The 18,104-nt window shown below is 42.6% G+C and overlaps 1 protein-coding gene across 1 annotated transcript in view; it reads right to left on the reverse strand.

Moving 5' to 3' along the window:
- The window catches only part of PPM1A (protein phosphatase, Mg2+/Mn2+ dependent 1A), a 29,672-nt gene extending 27,004 nt beyond the window's left edge, over positions 1-2,668 (reverse strand). Inside the window, exon 1 of the mRNA XM_054380691.1 lies at positions 2,635-2,668. The gene's annotated coding sequence lies outside the window, so the exon portion shown is untranslated. The remainder of the gene's footprint in view (positions 1-2,634) is intronic.
- Positions 2,669-18,104: the final 15,436 nt, after the last annotated feature.

Consider the following 18,104-nt stretch of genomic DNA (forward strand, 5'->3'; position numbering starts at 1 on the left):
TGAACATGTAAAAAGTCACTAGTAATGTCAGTATTTTAGTAAGAAATACATTATTTATAATTAACTTATATTTAGGTCATCTTGTGAAAGCAGCTGCTTTACATTCCTTAAATATTCCACTATAAAGGAATAGTGTAAATAAAATCTCTTATTGACAGCTGCATTCAAAAACAAACCAGTTACATAAGTTTACAAATTATACTTGTGCTAGAGTTAAACATCTAAGCATTTTAATGACAGTTCTTAAAATGCTATCTCAGCAAGAATGACTCAACTTCACTGCATAAACTGCACTCCAGATAAGAAGTAACTAGCTTGATTTTATTAAAAAAAAAAAGTGTTTTGCTTTAATTCAAACTGCACTAAGTAAGCCCTGCTTGTTTAGACCTGCAAGCTTCACCAGTCATTTGGCATTTCCATCTCTCCTCCTCTGTTTCAACAAAAGTATCTCAAGCTTACCTACAGTTAAAAGTACATACTTGGAAAATAGGTACAGTTTTCTTCTGTACCTTAAGGGGAGAAAGGTTTACCAGACAACCACCAACCAAAGGGCTAAACCTATAAACCAGAGTTAGGCCATGTCTGCATATGTGAAAAACATGGTTGTGCCAGAAAAGCATGAGAGTACAAACCAGCTCTCTCCAGTACAAGGTACATTTATCAAGTTCTATCAGATATCTATCTGTAAGGAAAACATTAATAACTGGTATGATGCATCAGCAAGACTTTCGGTCTCAGCCCAGTCTTTTATACAACAGGTAGACCCAGAAAGGCCCTGAGGGGAAAACTTTTAGGAGCAGCTGTCCCTACCCCAGGGAAAAATGCAGGTACACCTACCAAAACTGCTTTTCTTCAACACCTTTCCTTTAACTGCTACTTTGATTGGACAGGTAAAATGCAAAACTTCCTCATCTCCAGTTTTCCCCTCCACCACTGTCTCTGATGTTATTCATAGAGAAACTATGAATAGTAACAGAAGGGAAGCTATCAGAGAAAAAATGTGGGAAGAACTTGCACAATTCCTTGGTCGTTTGGCAATTCACAAAGGGTCCTGAGCAACAGCAGCTGTCTCACTTTAATTTCAGTAGTGCTTCACAGATCTGCTTCAGCCACCAAACCACTGAAACAGCGTATGTACAGCTGAGGAAAGCGTTACATGGGTTCGTATTTGGAAAGAAGTTTCCTAGAATTACAAGGTTTAAAATTTACAGTTTATAAAATGATTCTACTTACTCTGTAAACATCACGATGTAAGCAAAACATATCACCTAGCATCAAACCTTTCAGAATCTAAATATGTCTTCTGCTTTAAAAAAAACCCTTTGCATGCATTCAGGACCTTAAACATTAAGGCTACCACATAGGCCATCTGAATGACCAGCACTTTCTCATATGACAAAAGGCACAACTAAAAAAAATTTAGTTCCTCTCAAGTACTGCTGTCCAGGTTAACGTTAGTTTTGCACAACAAAACTTTGTGATATGCAGCAACACTGAAATATTTTGATTGTATGATATAAATACAAACAAATCAAACAGTTGTCTACAAAATCAATTTTTCTGAAACGATTAATCTGCAGTCAGTCTTGAAGCCACTATAATACAAGCTAATGTAAGAGAAGTTAGACGTATGCTCTGAGCCTCTGGCATTTAATATACAAGCCAAATTATCCAGTCCATCACTGGACAACTTTCTAAATGAGGAGACCATTTTCTTCTACCGACTTTTGACGAGTACTCTATGACAGATTACAGATCATCAGCCTAACCTTTGCTTACGACATTGTTTTCAAAGGCAGCGAAATCGCTCTCAAACTTTAAACGCCTGAAAGGCGTTGGCAAAGGGAAAACCGCCCGCTGCATAATAATGTCACTACTTGGGGAGTACTTGATGCTCCGACCCTCGCTAGGGCGTGTGCTTTATAAATAGATATTTTTTTTTTCTCAGGGCCGTGCCCTAAGCGTTCGGGTGGCGATAGAAGAGGCGGCTGTTTATAGCCATTATTAAATGAACTCTGAATGGGGCAAGAAAGGGCGGGGGGGAAGGGGAGCAGGAGGTAGAGGAAAGCTGCTGCTACCTGAGCCAGGCCCAAAGTCCTTCGCTCACCCTCTTCTTCATTCCCCATACCCAGCTCCAAGGGGCTGCCGTGCCACCCCCCGCCCTTTTGCGAAGGCGTCTGCAATGCAGGAGCTGCGCAGCCATGCCCCAAGTCCAGGCCACCGTCAGCCCCGGGGCGGTGAGCTGGGAAGGTGGGGGGCGGGGAGGGGAAGGCCCCGGCATCACCACCCCAAAACAGCTAAGCCCGCGCCGCCCCCCTTCCCATTTCCCTCACTTCTGCAGCCCCGACCTGGTACCAGCTGCTGCCGCCGGGGATAGCGACTCGTTCCTTACACAGGCTACAACAGGAACGGCCCCCTCTTCCTTCCACCCCACAGGCCCTCCCTTCTCCCATCCCGCAGAGCCGAGAGGGAGAGTAGCCCCCGAGCAGGCCACCCCCGCGTGTTTACAGGCCCTGGGGCTGAGGAGGCGGCGGCGGCGGCCGCGGCCCTTCAGCGCCCCGGCGTAGCCCAGCCCCGCCGCCACCCTCTCACCCCGGCCCACCGGAGGCCCCCGCATTGCGCAGCACCACTTACCCCCCCGGGCCGCGGCGGACGACGCCGGTTGTGGCGGGCAGGGCCGTGCTCCCGAAGGTGCGTGGGGGGAGGGAGGCCGGGGGCAGGCGGGGACGTCCGCAGTGGGGCCGGCGGCGGGCGGGCCGGGGGGGAGAAGGGGGAAGGAAGGGGAGAAGGAGGAGGAGGGGGACACCCGGCTGGCGGCCTCGCCTCAGTTCATTCACAGGCGACGGCTGTCGAGGGCGGCTCTCTGCGCAGGGGGAGCCCAGCGCTCATTTCGCCTCCGCTCCTCGTTGGCCGCCGCCGCCGCTGCTGCTGCTGCTCGGCCTCGGCCGCCGCTACCACCGCCGCCCCCCCCCCCCCTCCTCCTCCTCCCCGGTCTCCTCCCGCCCGGCTGCCCGAGCTCCGCGCCCACTCGCGCAGCTCCGCGGAGCGCCGTCAGCCCCCCACCCCCCCCCGCCCCTCACACACACGCACTGCGCCGCCTCCTCCTCCTCCGCCTTTCTGCGCAGGCGCGCAGCTGGGGGAGGGGGAATGAGGCGGGAGCGAGTACGCGCGCGCGCCCCCCGGCCTTTTCCCGTCGTCGCTGCGCGCCCGCCCGTAAAAAAAAAAAAATCTACAAAGCTAACAAAACAGAAACCAGACCCAAATTATATTTAGAAAAAAATAAAGCAAACAACACCGAAACGCGACCAAGAGCCGCTTTTCAGAGCAAAAACCCGGCTCTGGCGTAGCTGGGCGGGATACCCGGATGTTGGGAGAGCTGCAGAGGCGATGAAGGCAGAGGGGCGGGGGGAGGGCAGGAGGACACCCAGCGTGAGGCCGTTAGCGGTATTACATCACCCTCCGTCCCCTCGCCCGGCCGTGACGAGCATGCGCGGGGCGCGTAGGAGCGGCACGAGTCGGATGGGGTGGTTGGGGAAGACGTCAGCGGTACGGCCCCTCAGGGGAGAAGATGGCAATGCTGCTGGCGGTTACTCCTGCGGCTCCCAGTGTCGATCCCGATCACGGGACCAGTGGTGGTCCCGTGGCGGCAGCAGCATCTCATGCTCTCTGCTCGCTTGAGGCTGAGGGACTTGGGCAACGAGGCCCAAGCCGAGACCCTGGCGGGATCAGCCGCAGCGACGTGAGGAGAGGGAGGCGGCGGTGGCGGGCGCGGGGAGCAGCGGCGTTTGCTCCTCGGCGGGAATGGGCTGAAGGCACCCTGGTCGTTTCGCGTCCCCAGAGCCTCAGGACACTCTGGGGTATCATCTTACCCGCCTAAATCGGAGCCCCGCAGGTTTCACCGCTGAAAGCAGAAGTGCTGGCAAAATGATCAGCGGATTACCAGCAATGAACGCATAATGGTTTTAATAATCCCATGATTTTCAGATACCCTTTGATGAAGTCTGGCCTGTTGACTGAAGTGACGGGAGTATGTTCAGGGAGCAGCTCCCCTCCTCCACCAGTCTGCAGGGAACAAATTCAGAGGGCAAGCTATGAGGCAAACCTCTTACTCTGTGTAAGGGGGGAGGCGAATGTGGCGGGGTTGTGGGAAAGGATGCTTAGAGGCAGGGGTAGGACAGGGGTGAAGGCTGCGTGCTGCTAATGTCGGCAATCCAGGGTTAAATCGGCGGTATGGGGATTTCGGAGAAGTGGATGCGTGCAGGAGTGCTTTTACGGGGAGGATTAGGGATGGGCAGTAGTTTGGAAGAAGGAATTGACTACAGGAGGAGAGATGTTGAAGAGGGATGGAGAAAGGTGAAGTGGATACTTCGGTTAAGAATCGGGAAGGTTTTCTGCTTTAGATAGTTTCCGTCGTTTAACAGGGATCAGAGCAAACTGTCATATGATAAATTTTCCCTGAAGTGAGAGCTTAGAAACCTTAAATTACTGGTTACGTTCCCCTAGCTTTTGTAGATAACAAGCAGAGTAACTTCACCCCGAGTGTGTCAGCGACTGGGGGCAATTAATTGAATCCAGTTGCACAGATAAGACCTAGAAAACCAGCAAAGTCTTACCCGGACATAGCTTAAAGAGCTGTAACAAATTCTATAAAACCTCACCGTTGAAGGGTTTTCCTGTGATAGACTGCGTTTCGGAGTGAAATCTCCAGTTTCCATTGCTGACTATGGCCGAATGGTCTGTTCGGACTTGATCTGTCTGTATCCACTCTCATCGCGTTTGTTAGCATGATACTGGACTCTGCTCAGTAGTGCTCAGCGGTGTGTTAACTGTTTCACACTTTGCGGTTGTAGTTAAATGCAGAGATGTTTCTAAGTGAAAGCAAACCTTTAGAGAGATTTAAATACAAAATACTCTGAAAATAATGATGTGAGGAAGCAGAACACAGTGAAAGAAAGATTTTGGATGGTCACAGAGTAATTCCCACAATCCTCATCAATGCAATTTTGAATTTCCTCTTCACATCCGAAGACAATTGGCTAAAATTTTGATGCAGTTCAGATTAAAACAAAACAAACAAACAAAAACCAAAACAAAACCAAACTTCTTTCCCCTAAACTTCTACAATGTGCAGACAAGATAGTGGTTATGCAGGATTGTTTCTGCAGGCATGGGCCATGCTTCTTTAACATGTACACTTGAATTTTAATTTTCACTCTCCTTTTCCACTTGAATAAATCTAACACTGAATACAACTGTGAAATTCATTTAGATTCTGTTACCTACACCTATGTTTGTATGTGTGTAATTTTTTAAAAATAGAAGTGAATGAAAACATGGCCCAGCTTTTTTTTTTTTTTTTTTTTGATGCCCTAGTTTTAAGCTGCAGGAATGACAGAGTTTGCTGCTGTCATTTTCTATTTATATGTTTTCCTTGGGAAATTGGATGTAGTCAAATTACCACAGTATTTTCTTAAAATGTAACTTTTCTTTAGCTTAATAGTTTTGCCTGGTGTGTTGGAGTGACAATGGTTATAAATACTTGCAAGGTATTCAAACATCACATTTAATTCGAAGAAACTAGCTGTTTGCAACACTGCCTCTGCTATGTGTATTTGCAGTTGATGAGATTACTTCTCCCAGCATACAGGTCTTTATTTTTCTCTTTAGGTGCAAGCTCAAGATGGGACACAGCTGACAGGGATGTGTAGTCACTGGATTCATTAGAACAACAAACAAGGAGAGGTAGTAAAAAGAACTATTGCATCAGAAACCAGAACTGAATCATTGAGAAGAATCATAATTCACTGTTTCAAACAATATATTTCTAGTAGCCTAATAAGGCATATTTTAAATGACATGCAGTTCCACAGTGTATTTTTAGGTATCTTTTTTGGCTTCCTGTTATATCTTTTAAAAAGTTTTGGGGTGAATGGTATTTCCACAAGTATTTCTCAAAAAAAAAAATCTGTGTATTTAAAGACATAGATGTATTTACCTCCTGTGAAAACCTGGATATTGCAAGCAGGATAATTATGTCCCAGTGTATTCATTAAAACTGTCAATTTAGAAAATTCCACACTTTGCCCAGTGAAGCTGTTCTCAATGACATCAATTCCCATAAGAAGAGAATATGGGAGTACAATTGCTGTTGGCATCACAAGGCAATTTAATGTTTCCATTCTTATGTTACATTTGATATGAGTCTACTGTAATCTCTGCCTGTTGGTATTGCCCAATGCTCCTTTTAACTCTTTTCAGTTTTAATACTAGTTGGTTAAACTTCTTTTATTGTAAGGCATATCATGAGGTATTGGAAGCGTGACTGTATGTTCCTTACACAGGGAGCATTTAGTACAAATATGAACTGATTAGGTTTCTTGACCCCTAGGTGAAAAAGTTGTACTTCTTTTACACATAACTTACACAAAAGGTAAGAAAAAACAGATCCTTTTGTTTTCTGCTTTCCTTGTCAACATCTTTCTCTTCTCTTCTATTGTCTGCCATGGGTTGAAAATTATATATTTGAAGTTACCCTGCAGTCTAAAAACTGCTAGGCTGTGGTTGGAATAGGATTTGTATCACTAATAATACTCATCTAAATGTTAGACATATAATCAAGCTGTTGTCCCAGTTATCTTGGTTCAGTACAAGGAGACAGGCACCTTCAGATATCATTACTCCTCTGTACTCGCCTCTGTGACTAGAGAAGATGGCCACCTAAACTAGACTCTTGATTTTCAGATGGCTAAACCTAATGGTGCTTAGAGGTTGTCTAATCAAAATCTTCATATTAATGATACGTGTGGCTTGTAATAGCGTGATCATTAACTTGCCTGGACTTTCTACTTGACTTGTTAGATACTGATTCCCTGTGCTATCACTTCTCCAGTGGGCTGTACCTGTTTTTGGAATCTAAAAGCCATCTGGATGACTGTGCTGCAGGCATTGCATCCACTTGCTACTGTTTCTGCAACACCCTGGTGTGATGACATCTGTAGGTATCTGCTTAGGCAGCTGTGCCATTGGGAACTCCATAAAATGCCAGTACTGTAGCTATGATTAATAATCACATGATGTTTCAATTGTCAAACACATACACCTAGGGTGTATCCTTCATCTAGACTGAATTTACCTGAAAGATGTCACAGGGATTTTTGTCTTTTGAAGAACATCATGTGCAAACGTCCCACATTTGTGCAGCAGTTCTGATATAATTCACTTTGTCTTGAAGAGTGCTCTGCAAACTGCTAAACTTTGACCCCTCTGAGATGAGGTTTATGCTCTCCTGATAGCTCTGTAAAACAACATGGAAACAGTGAGAACATCTGTTAAAAAACAAATGCTAGTGATTTTCAATCTACAAAATCAGGTACAAAATCAGCAGAGTGCCACAATGTGGTTTTCTTATTCTAGCTGTAACAGAAAGCAAGCAATGCTCAGTCATGAGTTTTATTTTTATGGTAAGAATTTGCTGATAGAAGTAACCTGCAGTTTAGGAAGATCAGCAAAAACAAAGTGTAGTAAAGACGAAAATATCATCAGTGGGAAAATTAATATAAAGCTTTACTCTAGAATACTGATTCCTTCAAAAGTCCCAAGTTAAGATGGCAAAAATCCAGGCAGCTCAGGAAGATAAATGAAGTTTGTCGAGGTTTCCAGAGATCATATGCAAATCACCTGCATTTCATGCTTTTTTTTTTCAGTTCTGTAGCAAAACCTCATTGAAGACCTGGTGGTTGGGAAAATTTACTTTCATGTGAAATAGGACAACTAAAAAAGAATGTCAGTCTAGTCTGAAAGCATTTTAAAGAAAAGGGAAAACAAGGGAAAGAGAACCATTTAAATGTTTGTTTTCTCTCCTTTTAGAATCTCATCTGTCCCAGGAGTTGAAATGGAGAAGTCTTTCTAGAAAGCCTGCTTGTCCTTAAACTTCTGTATAAAATGAAACAAAATAGCCACGCTTGGTGTCTGAAGTTGTGGTGGCATGGCATGCCAGGGTATGCTAATTGATTTTGGCCCCTGTGCTGTCTGCCAGATCCAGGGTGGCATAGTGTGAAAGGTCTCATTGGGACCATCTGTGTTATTTTTCAATGCAGAAACCATGCATCAGCTTAGAGCAACATTAGTAGAAAATGTTAAAAGTATTCTAAAAGCTGGGTCAAATTCCCCCATGATAAGACTCCAGCACAGGTACATTTCTATGGTTCTTTTCAACCTGAAGGGGAAACAGTTGATTGATTCTTCATCTGTCAGCAGTGAATGCTTCCAGCATCTTTGTGTGCAGTTGATGAAAGTTTAATATTCTTGACGAGATCTTCTTTGGCTCTAAGACAAAATGTGAAGTAGGGAACAACTAGAATCTTTAACCAGCCTGTGCTATTCATTAGCTGGTTCTTTTCTTTCGAAAATGTGAAGGCGTATATAAGTTGCTGTTTTCATTTGCTATTAGTAGTCTGTACATGAAGGCCTCTGCCCTCATTGAAGTCAGTGGCAAAACTTTCACTGACCTCAGTGTGGCAGGATCAAACCCTTCATCATCAGCATGTTATAAGAATGGCTGTTATCCCAGCCAGTGTTAATGGGCCTGCCTACAATTGTCAGTTGTTTAACCTAAAAATTAGCTTCGCAAATCACAGCTAAAATTACTTGTCAGACTGTTGATGCTGAAGAATACTTCATACTGAGTCATCAGGAGTCTTACAATGCTCTTAGAGTTTTATCATTATTAACATTCAAGCACAGATTCCGGAATTTGATAAAGACTGGCATTTCCAGATGTAAGGGAGATTTTGTTCTGATGCGAGGATAAAATTTCTATTCTGTAAACTCCATTTTTTGTTGCTAGCCCTTTTCTTCTTTGAATAAGCATATCTAGTCACCATCTTGGTACAAACACAACTCGCTTTTGGCTACATTCATTCATAGAAAGCTGCTGAATCAGTTCTTTTAAGAAGCCTGTTGGCTGGGACACAGCAGAGGAGATAGATTTTTGTGTCTCAAAAGTTAAAACAACACATCAGAATCAAATGGTCAAAGTGTGGAGATATTTGAAATCTATGTATTGCGTAGTATTTTGCAAAATAGGTTTTCTGGAATACCAAGGTTTCTGGAGAGTCCAGGATTTAAAGGATAATCCTGTTCCAAAGATGGATTTTGCCATTTATGCCTTTATTAAGTTGACAATATAACTGGACTTTAAATTTAGTTTAATTACATAGGTGCTAGTGTGATATGACTGTAAGAAGTAAAGACATTGTTTCATGCTTGCTGGCATAAGGGACATGATAAAAATGGATATGAGATCAACAGTTGTATGTGATGGTTTCCTTAGGAAAGCAAAACAACTAGTAATTTGGATTTTTAGCATTTTTATGCCAAGCCTCACTGCCTCACATCCATGTTGTGTTTCTTTGAGGATGGTGCAGAGCAAAGGATTTGCAAAGCAATAAGGGCCATTATGAAAAGAAACTGCTTCTTGTGCAGTTCAAGCTCAGAGTTTCATGAGGAGGAACCTATCAGGGAAGGAAAATCTCACATTGCAGGTTGCATTAGCATAAATTCTTATGTAGAACATTTAAGTGCAAGTAATGTGGTGCAACTTAATATCAGTGTTGCTCAAAACGTGGATGCTAATTGGAAATAATATGAGTCCCCACCCTAAACAGAAAGGTATCCTTCCTCCTCAGGAAATTTCACTTAATCTGATGGATTAAGAGTCCTACTGCTTCTTGAGAGATTTGGGAATATGATTTCTTTTAAGGATTTGGAGTGTTTGTTTTCTTGCTTGTTTGCACTCATTGCAGTATATCACTCATGTATTTATTAAGATAAATCTCTATTTCCGTTATATTTGTCTGTGTAAAAGCATACATTTTATTTTTACAAACACACTTAGTTCTTGCATTTTTTAATCTTTATAGGAATAATCAAAATAATTGGCTAGTACTTGACATTTACCATGTTATATTCTAATTACTCCCTTGTGTGGTTTTACTCTGGTTTACATTCAAAATAAATAGCATAATTGCTTGTAAGAGACAAGACAAGGAAGAAGAAAAAAGCTTGTTTGATGAGATGAGAGAAATGGTGAGGTGAAAAAGGGAAAGCCCTGGTGATGTTAATCCACAGCAGCCTGCTGAAAACGGGATTGGAATCATTAGCTCACTCGACAGAGGTCACAAGATTACCATTCTATGACATAAATTCAATTAATATGGACAGTGTCTCAACATGAAAGCAGCAGTTGACCTGAGCTGAACCCAAGTTAGGTGAGAGGCTCATTACTAATAACAGTTAGCAAACAGGAATTTTCCTGAGAATGCAAGCTGAAAAGCAAAGTTAAGTACCATCAGAGCACTGAGCAAACACTTCATTCTGCTGCTAACTCTCTAGGTAGAATTTGTGAATACTCAAAGACAGTGGTTGTGGAATGCTTCATTCTCATCTCACTGTGAAAGCAACCTACTGAGAAACCCACAGTAAAGCCCAACCCTGATGTAATTACTAGTGTTGTCTACAAAAATGAAGTTTAGGAGTAAAAGTATTGGTAGATCCAATCCCTTTCAAATTAAACACAAGATTCCCTATGACTTTAGCAAGCCTGGATGGGGTTTAAATTTCTTACTTGCTTAGGGAAGTATTAGTCCTATCAAAATAAATTTCATCAGCTTAAACAGGATTAATGATACAGCAGTCATTTATCATAAAATCATAGAATTATTGTGGTTGGAAGGGACTTCTGGAGGTCAAGCCCTGGGTCAAAGCAGGCCCAATCATAGACTCACAGAATCATGTAGGTTGGAAAAGACCCTTCAGATCATCAAGTCCAACCATCAAATCAGCACTGCCAAGTCCCCCACTAAACCGTGTCCCTCAGCACAATATCTCCACATCTTTTAAATCCCTCCACCATTTACACGGGCAGCCTGTTCCAGAGCTTGACAAAACTTCTGGTGAAGAAATGTTTTCTAACATCCAGTCTAAACCTTCCTTGGCACAACTTGAAGCCATTTCCTCTCATCCTATTGCTTGCTACTTAGGAAAAGAGGTTGACCCCTACCTTATTGCAACTTTAAGGTTACCTTTATGGTACCTTTAAGGTAATTGTAGAGAACAATGAGGTCTCCCCTGAGCCTCCTTTTCTCCAGACTGAACAACCCCATTTTCCTCAGCTGCTCCTCACAGGACTTGTTCTCTAGACCTTTCACCTGCTGCATTGCTCTTCTTTGAAAATGCTCCATTGAGACCATGTTGCTAAGGTCTTTGCCCAGCTGTGTTCTGAGTATCTTTGAGGATGGAAAGTCCACCTTCCTGGGCACCTGTTTCTCTGTTTCCAATCAGAATTTCCTGTGTTGCAGTTTGTGTCCTTTGTTTCTTGTCTCATCATGATGTACCTCTGAAAAGAGTCTTCAGTTGAAGACAACAGTAACATTTCCCCTTATCTTTCTCCTCTTACAGCTGAACAAAGATGGTTCTCCAAGTGTCTTTTCATCTTCGCAGCCCCTCACTGCACTTTCTCCAGTATGCTGAAGAACTGACTTACCCAGGAAAGGTAACAGGAGGCTGCTTACGTAGCTTTGATTTGAATACTTGTGGCTAACATCTTGCCTGTGGCTGTGACATATAAATTGCTTTTTTAACATCATCAAAAAAGTTCAGCTATACAAATTAAACCATTACTATCTTTCGTGACTCTCCTGAACCTCTCTGGCTTGATGCCTATAGTACCACACACAAGAAGCTGATGGATCCTCAACAAAGCATCTGGGTGCATACACTGAGGCTCAATGTCAAACGCGAGTTGACTTTAGAAAGCAGAATAGGTGAAAATGTTCATAGATCATGATCATAACTTGGATTTGTGTTCCTGTAGATCTTAAAGCTTTTTGCATTAACTATCCTATACATCTTGGAAGAGGAACAGGGTCCCCTTGCTAATAGATTCACATCTGCCTGATCCTGGGCAGTGCAGGAAACCTTTTTAGATGTTGGTAGTAATGAGAACAGTTTCAGAACTACTTTTTCTTGGGTTTGGTTACCAGGAAGTGACTGTTGGAATACCAGGTGCACCAAACTTACCCTCTCCAACCAGCATGTCCTACCAATCAGGTGATTAAGAAAGTACTGTGCTGTAATTTACTTCTTGACAGCCAGGGATTTTCCCAGGTGAATAATTAGATCAGCTCTCTGTTTCATTTTGTGCTAGAATGGAAGCTAATATTTAGCCACTGTATCTCCTTATCTCTTTACCTCCTTCAAATAGGTACTAGCTAAGTAGGACCACTGCCTATGACTTGTTAACAGATACACAGGAAAAACCCATCCCCAGTAGTGTATACTTCTAAAGCTCCTTACATAATATCTTCGTTAAAATACCAATGACAGAGTTCTGCTAAGAGCCAGATCAGACTGTGATCAGCTTTTTAGACCATGTTCACTTTTGGTCTTTTTGCCTGAGAAATTCCATGGGTTCACATGCTTGATTATGCTGTTTTCTTAAATTAATGTTAAAACTCCCCCTATGCCCAGTTTGCAGCCCAAAGGATGATCTTCCTCATAATTTAGATTCTGGTTTAGAAGTAGAAATATGCATTTTTGTCTTAAAAATTTTTGTTGCTCATGAAAATTCGCTATTTTGTGTTTTTCCTGGGGAAGACCAGCAGAGGGTGCCTGAGCTAGAGAGCAAACCCACGACCCAGATTAGGGCTGAATTATTAACATTAGCAATGTAAAAAAGAAAATAAACTTTAATTTAGTTCTCTGTTAAAGCCAAAGGGGAATATATTAATGAAAATGAAGGGAAACTACCTGCTTTCGGAAAGCTGCTGCACTGTTAAGAGGCTGTCAGAAAAGTAGTACTAATAATTAAAGGAAAAAAAAATCAGGAAAGGAATTTTAGTGATCTGATTTTGTCACTGGCTAACAGCTACTAAAGCCTGGATCCCTGGAGTATCTTTTTATGGGTTTTGGAAGACATCTGTCCATAAGCTACTTCATAAGCTACTTCCAAGTAAGGAGATGGAGGACGAGAAAATATTTCAGTGCAGGATTCAGAACAGGTTCCTAACTTTGTAATGTTCTGTTGTTATCAGATGTTTTTCTGTAGTTATTTCTGAGAGAGGAAACGGTGAGGTGTAGGGAGAAGAGAGGAGGGAAGAATGATTTACTCACAGTTACACCACTTTAACTTAGGGTTTGCTTAACTAAACAGCAGCAAAGCCTTGAGTAATCATCTTCGCTATGCCTTGGCGGGTAAGTAAAACAATCTGTGGACTTTCTAGTCCTGAGACCAACTGGCCTGACCTGGCTTGTGTCTGTGGCTGATGTCCTTCAGACATGACCCACATTCCTTGGGAGGGTGGGCAAAACTGTACCTTGAACCACAATAACAGCTGAAATCAGGTGCCAGTGTATGAGTCCACACTTTGGCCCTTATGAGGACAATCATTTTTTATCATGGCCTGTTGCAACAGGACAAGGGGTGATTATTTTAAACTAAAAGGAGGGAGATTTATACTAGATACAATGAAGAAATTTTTTACAGTAAAGGCGGTAAAACACAGGCACAGGTTGCCCAGAGAGGTGGTAGATGCCCCATCTCTTGAAACATTCAAGGTTGGGTTGGACAGGGCTTTCAGCAGCCTGATCTAGTTGGAAGGGTTGGACTAGGTGACCTTGAAAGGCCCCAAGGATTCTGTGATTCTATGATTCTTAGGCTTACTGGTACAGATGCAGTTTACTCTGGCAAAAAAGCAATTTCTCTGGTTTACCCTGTATTGCTTGGGAACAGGTGGTACTGATCCATAACATAGTGGCCAGGAAGGCAGCACCAACAGTTTCATTTACTGTTTTAAAAACGGGCAGAAGACACAGCAGTTCAATTTACCCTAATTAGAACTAGACTCCCAAGCTTTAAATCGATGGGAGCTCACATACAAAACATTAAATAAACTGAAACGAAGTGGGTGCAAGTAAAATTGAGAAGACAGTTGCTTCAAGTCTCTAAGTAGCCTGTGTAAGGAAGCAGGCAGAAGGGGCTACATGTGAATAAAGATGGAACAACATACTAAAAGCTGAAATGAGAGGAGAGTAGAGTTGCTAGGAATGCAGAGGCTTAAGTGCATAAATACTCAGAGACTTCAACTCACAACAGTAGTTTTGACACAGAAAGCAGACAGCATGTGTGCTTTGTAAGCAACAGGAAACTTTTCACTGACATGACAGCAGAATTATACCTCAAATCTGATTCAGATCAAAATGATTCCCACATATAAAAGGCTTGAATGGGTTTCCCACACCTAGGATAAATTTTAAAGTTTTTAGTATATGTTATACAAAAGACACAACAATTTCTTAAGTAGTAACTTGCAGTTAAACCAGGTATAAAATAAAAATTATAGGGAAAAAAATGTGTATTTGACTGTGGTAGAGCACTGCAACAGGCTTCCTAGGGGGGTTGTGGAGTCTCCTTGTCTGGAAACTTTGAAAACTAGCCCGGTCATGATTCTGAGCAACCTGCTCTAGGTGACCCTGCTTTAGTTGTCCTGATTTGCTCACAGTGGAAGAGGAAATACAGGAAAAGTGAATACAGTGCTGCTCTGACTGCTATTCATTTTAATGTTCAGGTACCTGCTTAACTAAGTTAGTGAAGAGCATTTTTCAAATCTATTTTTTACACAGACGCTGGAATAACTTCAGACGATTGCACTGGAGCTTCATTTACTCTAACATGGATCAAAGAAATTGCATCACAGTACTGTGAAAAACATTCACACCCATATTGTTACCAGGAATGCCACAAAGCCATCCAAGGCTCCCATGTATACATTCAGAGAGGAAGCACTTCACCCATAAATCTGTGAAAATTTACTCATTTTATAGAATCTCAATCTGTTGAGACAGAGTGGTTTGGGTTGGAATAGACCTTTAAAGGTCATTTAGTTCCCACCCTCTGTGATGGGAAGGGACATCTTCTACTAGATCAGATTGCTTAAAACCCCATCCAACCTGGCCTTGAACACTTCCTGGGATGAGGCATCTACCATCTCTGGGCAACCTGTTCCTGTGACTCACCACCTTCTTTATATCCCATTTAAATCCATCACCTTTTAGTTTAAAATCATCACCCCTTGTCCTGTCATTGCACCCTGGTAAAAAAGTCTCTCTTCATGTTTCTTATAGGCCCTTTTATGTACCAAAAGGCCACAAGAAAGTCTCCCTGGAGCCTTCTCCAGGCTGAACAACCCTGATTCTCTCAGCCTGTCCTCACATCAGAGGTATTCCAGCCCTCTGATAATTTTCATAGCCTCCCTCTGGACGCACTCCAACAGGTCCATGTCTTTCTTGTGCTGTGGGCGCTGGAGCTGGATGCAGTACTTCAAGTGGGGTCTCACAAGAGCAAAGTAGATGGGTAGAATGTAGGCTGCAAGCACCCATGTCTAATTTTTCATTCACCAGTATGCCCAAGTTTTCAGGACAGCTTGCAATCCCTTCATCTGCTGGTTCCACAGCACCATTGCACTCTTGCACAAGGTCTTCTCAATACTGCACATCTGGAGAAAAAAAATACAGAGAAGCATCCATCTAATCAAACATTTATTTATGCCTTATTGCTTTGGAGAGAGAAGGCAGCTCATCCTGCTGTTATTTACATGAAATGTATCAATTTGTGTAAATCTTCAGAATAAGGCACATTACCATGTTAAGTACAGAGTTTAATTGCTCTCTTATGTGCTGCCCCAGAGCCCCAGGGAACATCAGCAAGGTTCACAGCAAGGTGTGGAGCAAGACTGTGACCTCCAACACTGGTAACCATTTCTCTTTTTGTTTTTGGAGCCTTGTACTTCAGCTTTGCCCTGGTTCTTGCACTTCACAAACACAGTGAAATACTTTGTATAGATATGAGAATATGTTTGCTAAACTCCAAAGTGCTGTTTGCATCAACCATGGGGCAAAGTGCAACAGAATTTTCATTCATTCTGTTGATGTTCAGGATGACTTTGGTTGACTTGCTTTAAAAAGTGTTAGCAGTAATGGCTTCTTCAGAGACTGAATATTAGCTTCTCATGTGGAAACTTAGGAGACCTCGTGAGACCTTAGAAGGAGAAATATTTTTGGTTTTCCTAGGGAATTCAGATGTCAGTCAAATCCAAGGGCTTCATCATGATGTGATCTTTTAAGAGATGATTCCTTTTCTACTTGTGTCAAACAGCTCTTCATTAGGATTAGAGGAAACGACCTCAAGTTGCACTAGGGTGGTTTAGATTGGATATTAGAAAAAACTTCTTCATTGAAAGGATTATCAAACACTGGAACAGGCTTCACAGGGAGGTGCTTGAATCCCCATCCCTGGAGATGTTTAAAAGACAGAGATGTGGTGCTAATGGACGTGGTTTAGCACCAGACTTGGTAGAGTTAGATAGTGGTTGGACTCACTGATCTTAAAAGTCTTTTCCAACTAAAGCAATTTTATGATTCTCTAAGTAGTTGGTGGCTCTGAAGCAACAGAAAGAGATATGCTACTTTCAACACTCAAAGTTGTAACTCTAACAAGGATACTCAGAGCACTGCTGGACATCAAGGTTAGAGTGGAAGTGGCAGCCCTGGACTCCCATCAATATTTGACCAATTGCTTTAGGGTGAGAAGATACCTCACAGTCTGGCATGATTTGCCTGGTTTACAGCAGCCACATGTAAAAGCTGCAGCATGTGGTAGCTCTCCTGCTTTTTATCTGGTGGGAATCTTGAAACTTTTTAATAGACTTGGGTGTGTATAATTAAGGTAATTCCTTAAGTATATTTATTTGTCATTAAGATAAAACTAATGAGGTGAGCATATTTACTTTTTATAAGCTGGAAAATAGCAAGAATGGACATTACCTTGTAAAAGACCTTGTAACTTTTTCCAGAACTCTCCTTCCCCTGTTCAGTCTGGCACTGCCTGTCATTGGAATCTTGGGGACAGGCAGTTGTACAGCTCTGCAAATGCACAGGAACTGAACATTTTTAACAGGAGAAATCTATTTTACTGAGTTTTGTTGTAAAAGAAGGGCTGAAGCACAGATTTACGGGATAAATTATCACTACTCACCTCACAGGGTGCTGGGACCTTGTGAGCTTCTACTATGCATCCTCTCTGTGCTCAGCCCAAGCTGCTGTGTACTTGTCACCTCTCTCTTCAAGGATAGGTGGGAAAATCCCTACTAGGAATACATGGTGCGGTGTACATCCTCTTCCAACTTGATCCTGCTTGCTCTGCTGTGTTGTGGTACAAAGCTACATCTCTGATGCTATTTATGTTTTGTGTGGCATTAAAGTCCCATTACACTATGCTTCGCACTTGCCGAAAATAGGTGTCAGCTCGTTAAAACAGAAGGCTATCTGACCTGTGACATGTAACTGTGAGCAGTCAGAATTCCTGCGATGGTCTTCCTTCATAACTTCCAATGGCCTATGTCTATTTTGAAACACAAATCCCATTTAATTAACAAAAGGTTTAGACCCAGTTAAGCATTGGTGCTATTGACAGAAACTATGTTGGTGGTGGTGTATTTGTATTGTTCGGTCACCTTTCCTTTGTATGGATGAGGTCTTGACTGCTTTGCTGAAAAATCAGTCAGAACCTGAAATTTTAAAGGTAGAACCCTCAGAAAGCTGTAATGATAATTTTTGTGGCAATTCAGGAGTTGATTCATGAATCCTTCAGACATCCTTGTGGAGCTGGGACAGAGCAGGCAGCTGTGCAGGGTAAACGTGGCCATCCCTTGCTAAGTCTACTGATAGATGAGGGGCCTTAGCCTGTGAGATTTTGGGAACAGGCTGAACAATTGTGTGGCTTGTCCTGCAGGAGCTCTGCATACACTTATGTTGAGTGGCAAGGATGCAGGAATTTAGACGGGCTCCCCTTTTAAATCTGTACCACCTGCTGTGAAAGATTTGTAACATAAAGACAGTTACAAACATTTTTTTTTTTTGCCTCTGCACATAAGCACTAGCAAATCTATGGTGCAGAGCTGTAGATGAGAGTAATGGGATGGCCAGAAATGCCAGAGTCCCTGTGTTTTTAGCCCTTGTGAGTATACAACACAACAGATGTTGAGAGTTTA

Source organism: Indicator indicator, chromosome 4 (assembly GCF_027791375.1).
Source record: "Indicator indicator isolate 239-I01 chromosome 4, UM_Iind_1.1, whole genome shotgun sequence".
Lineage (NCBI taxonomy): Eukaryota > Metazoa > Chordata > Aves > Piciformes > Indicatoridae > Indicator > Indicator indicator.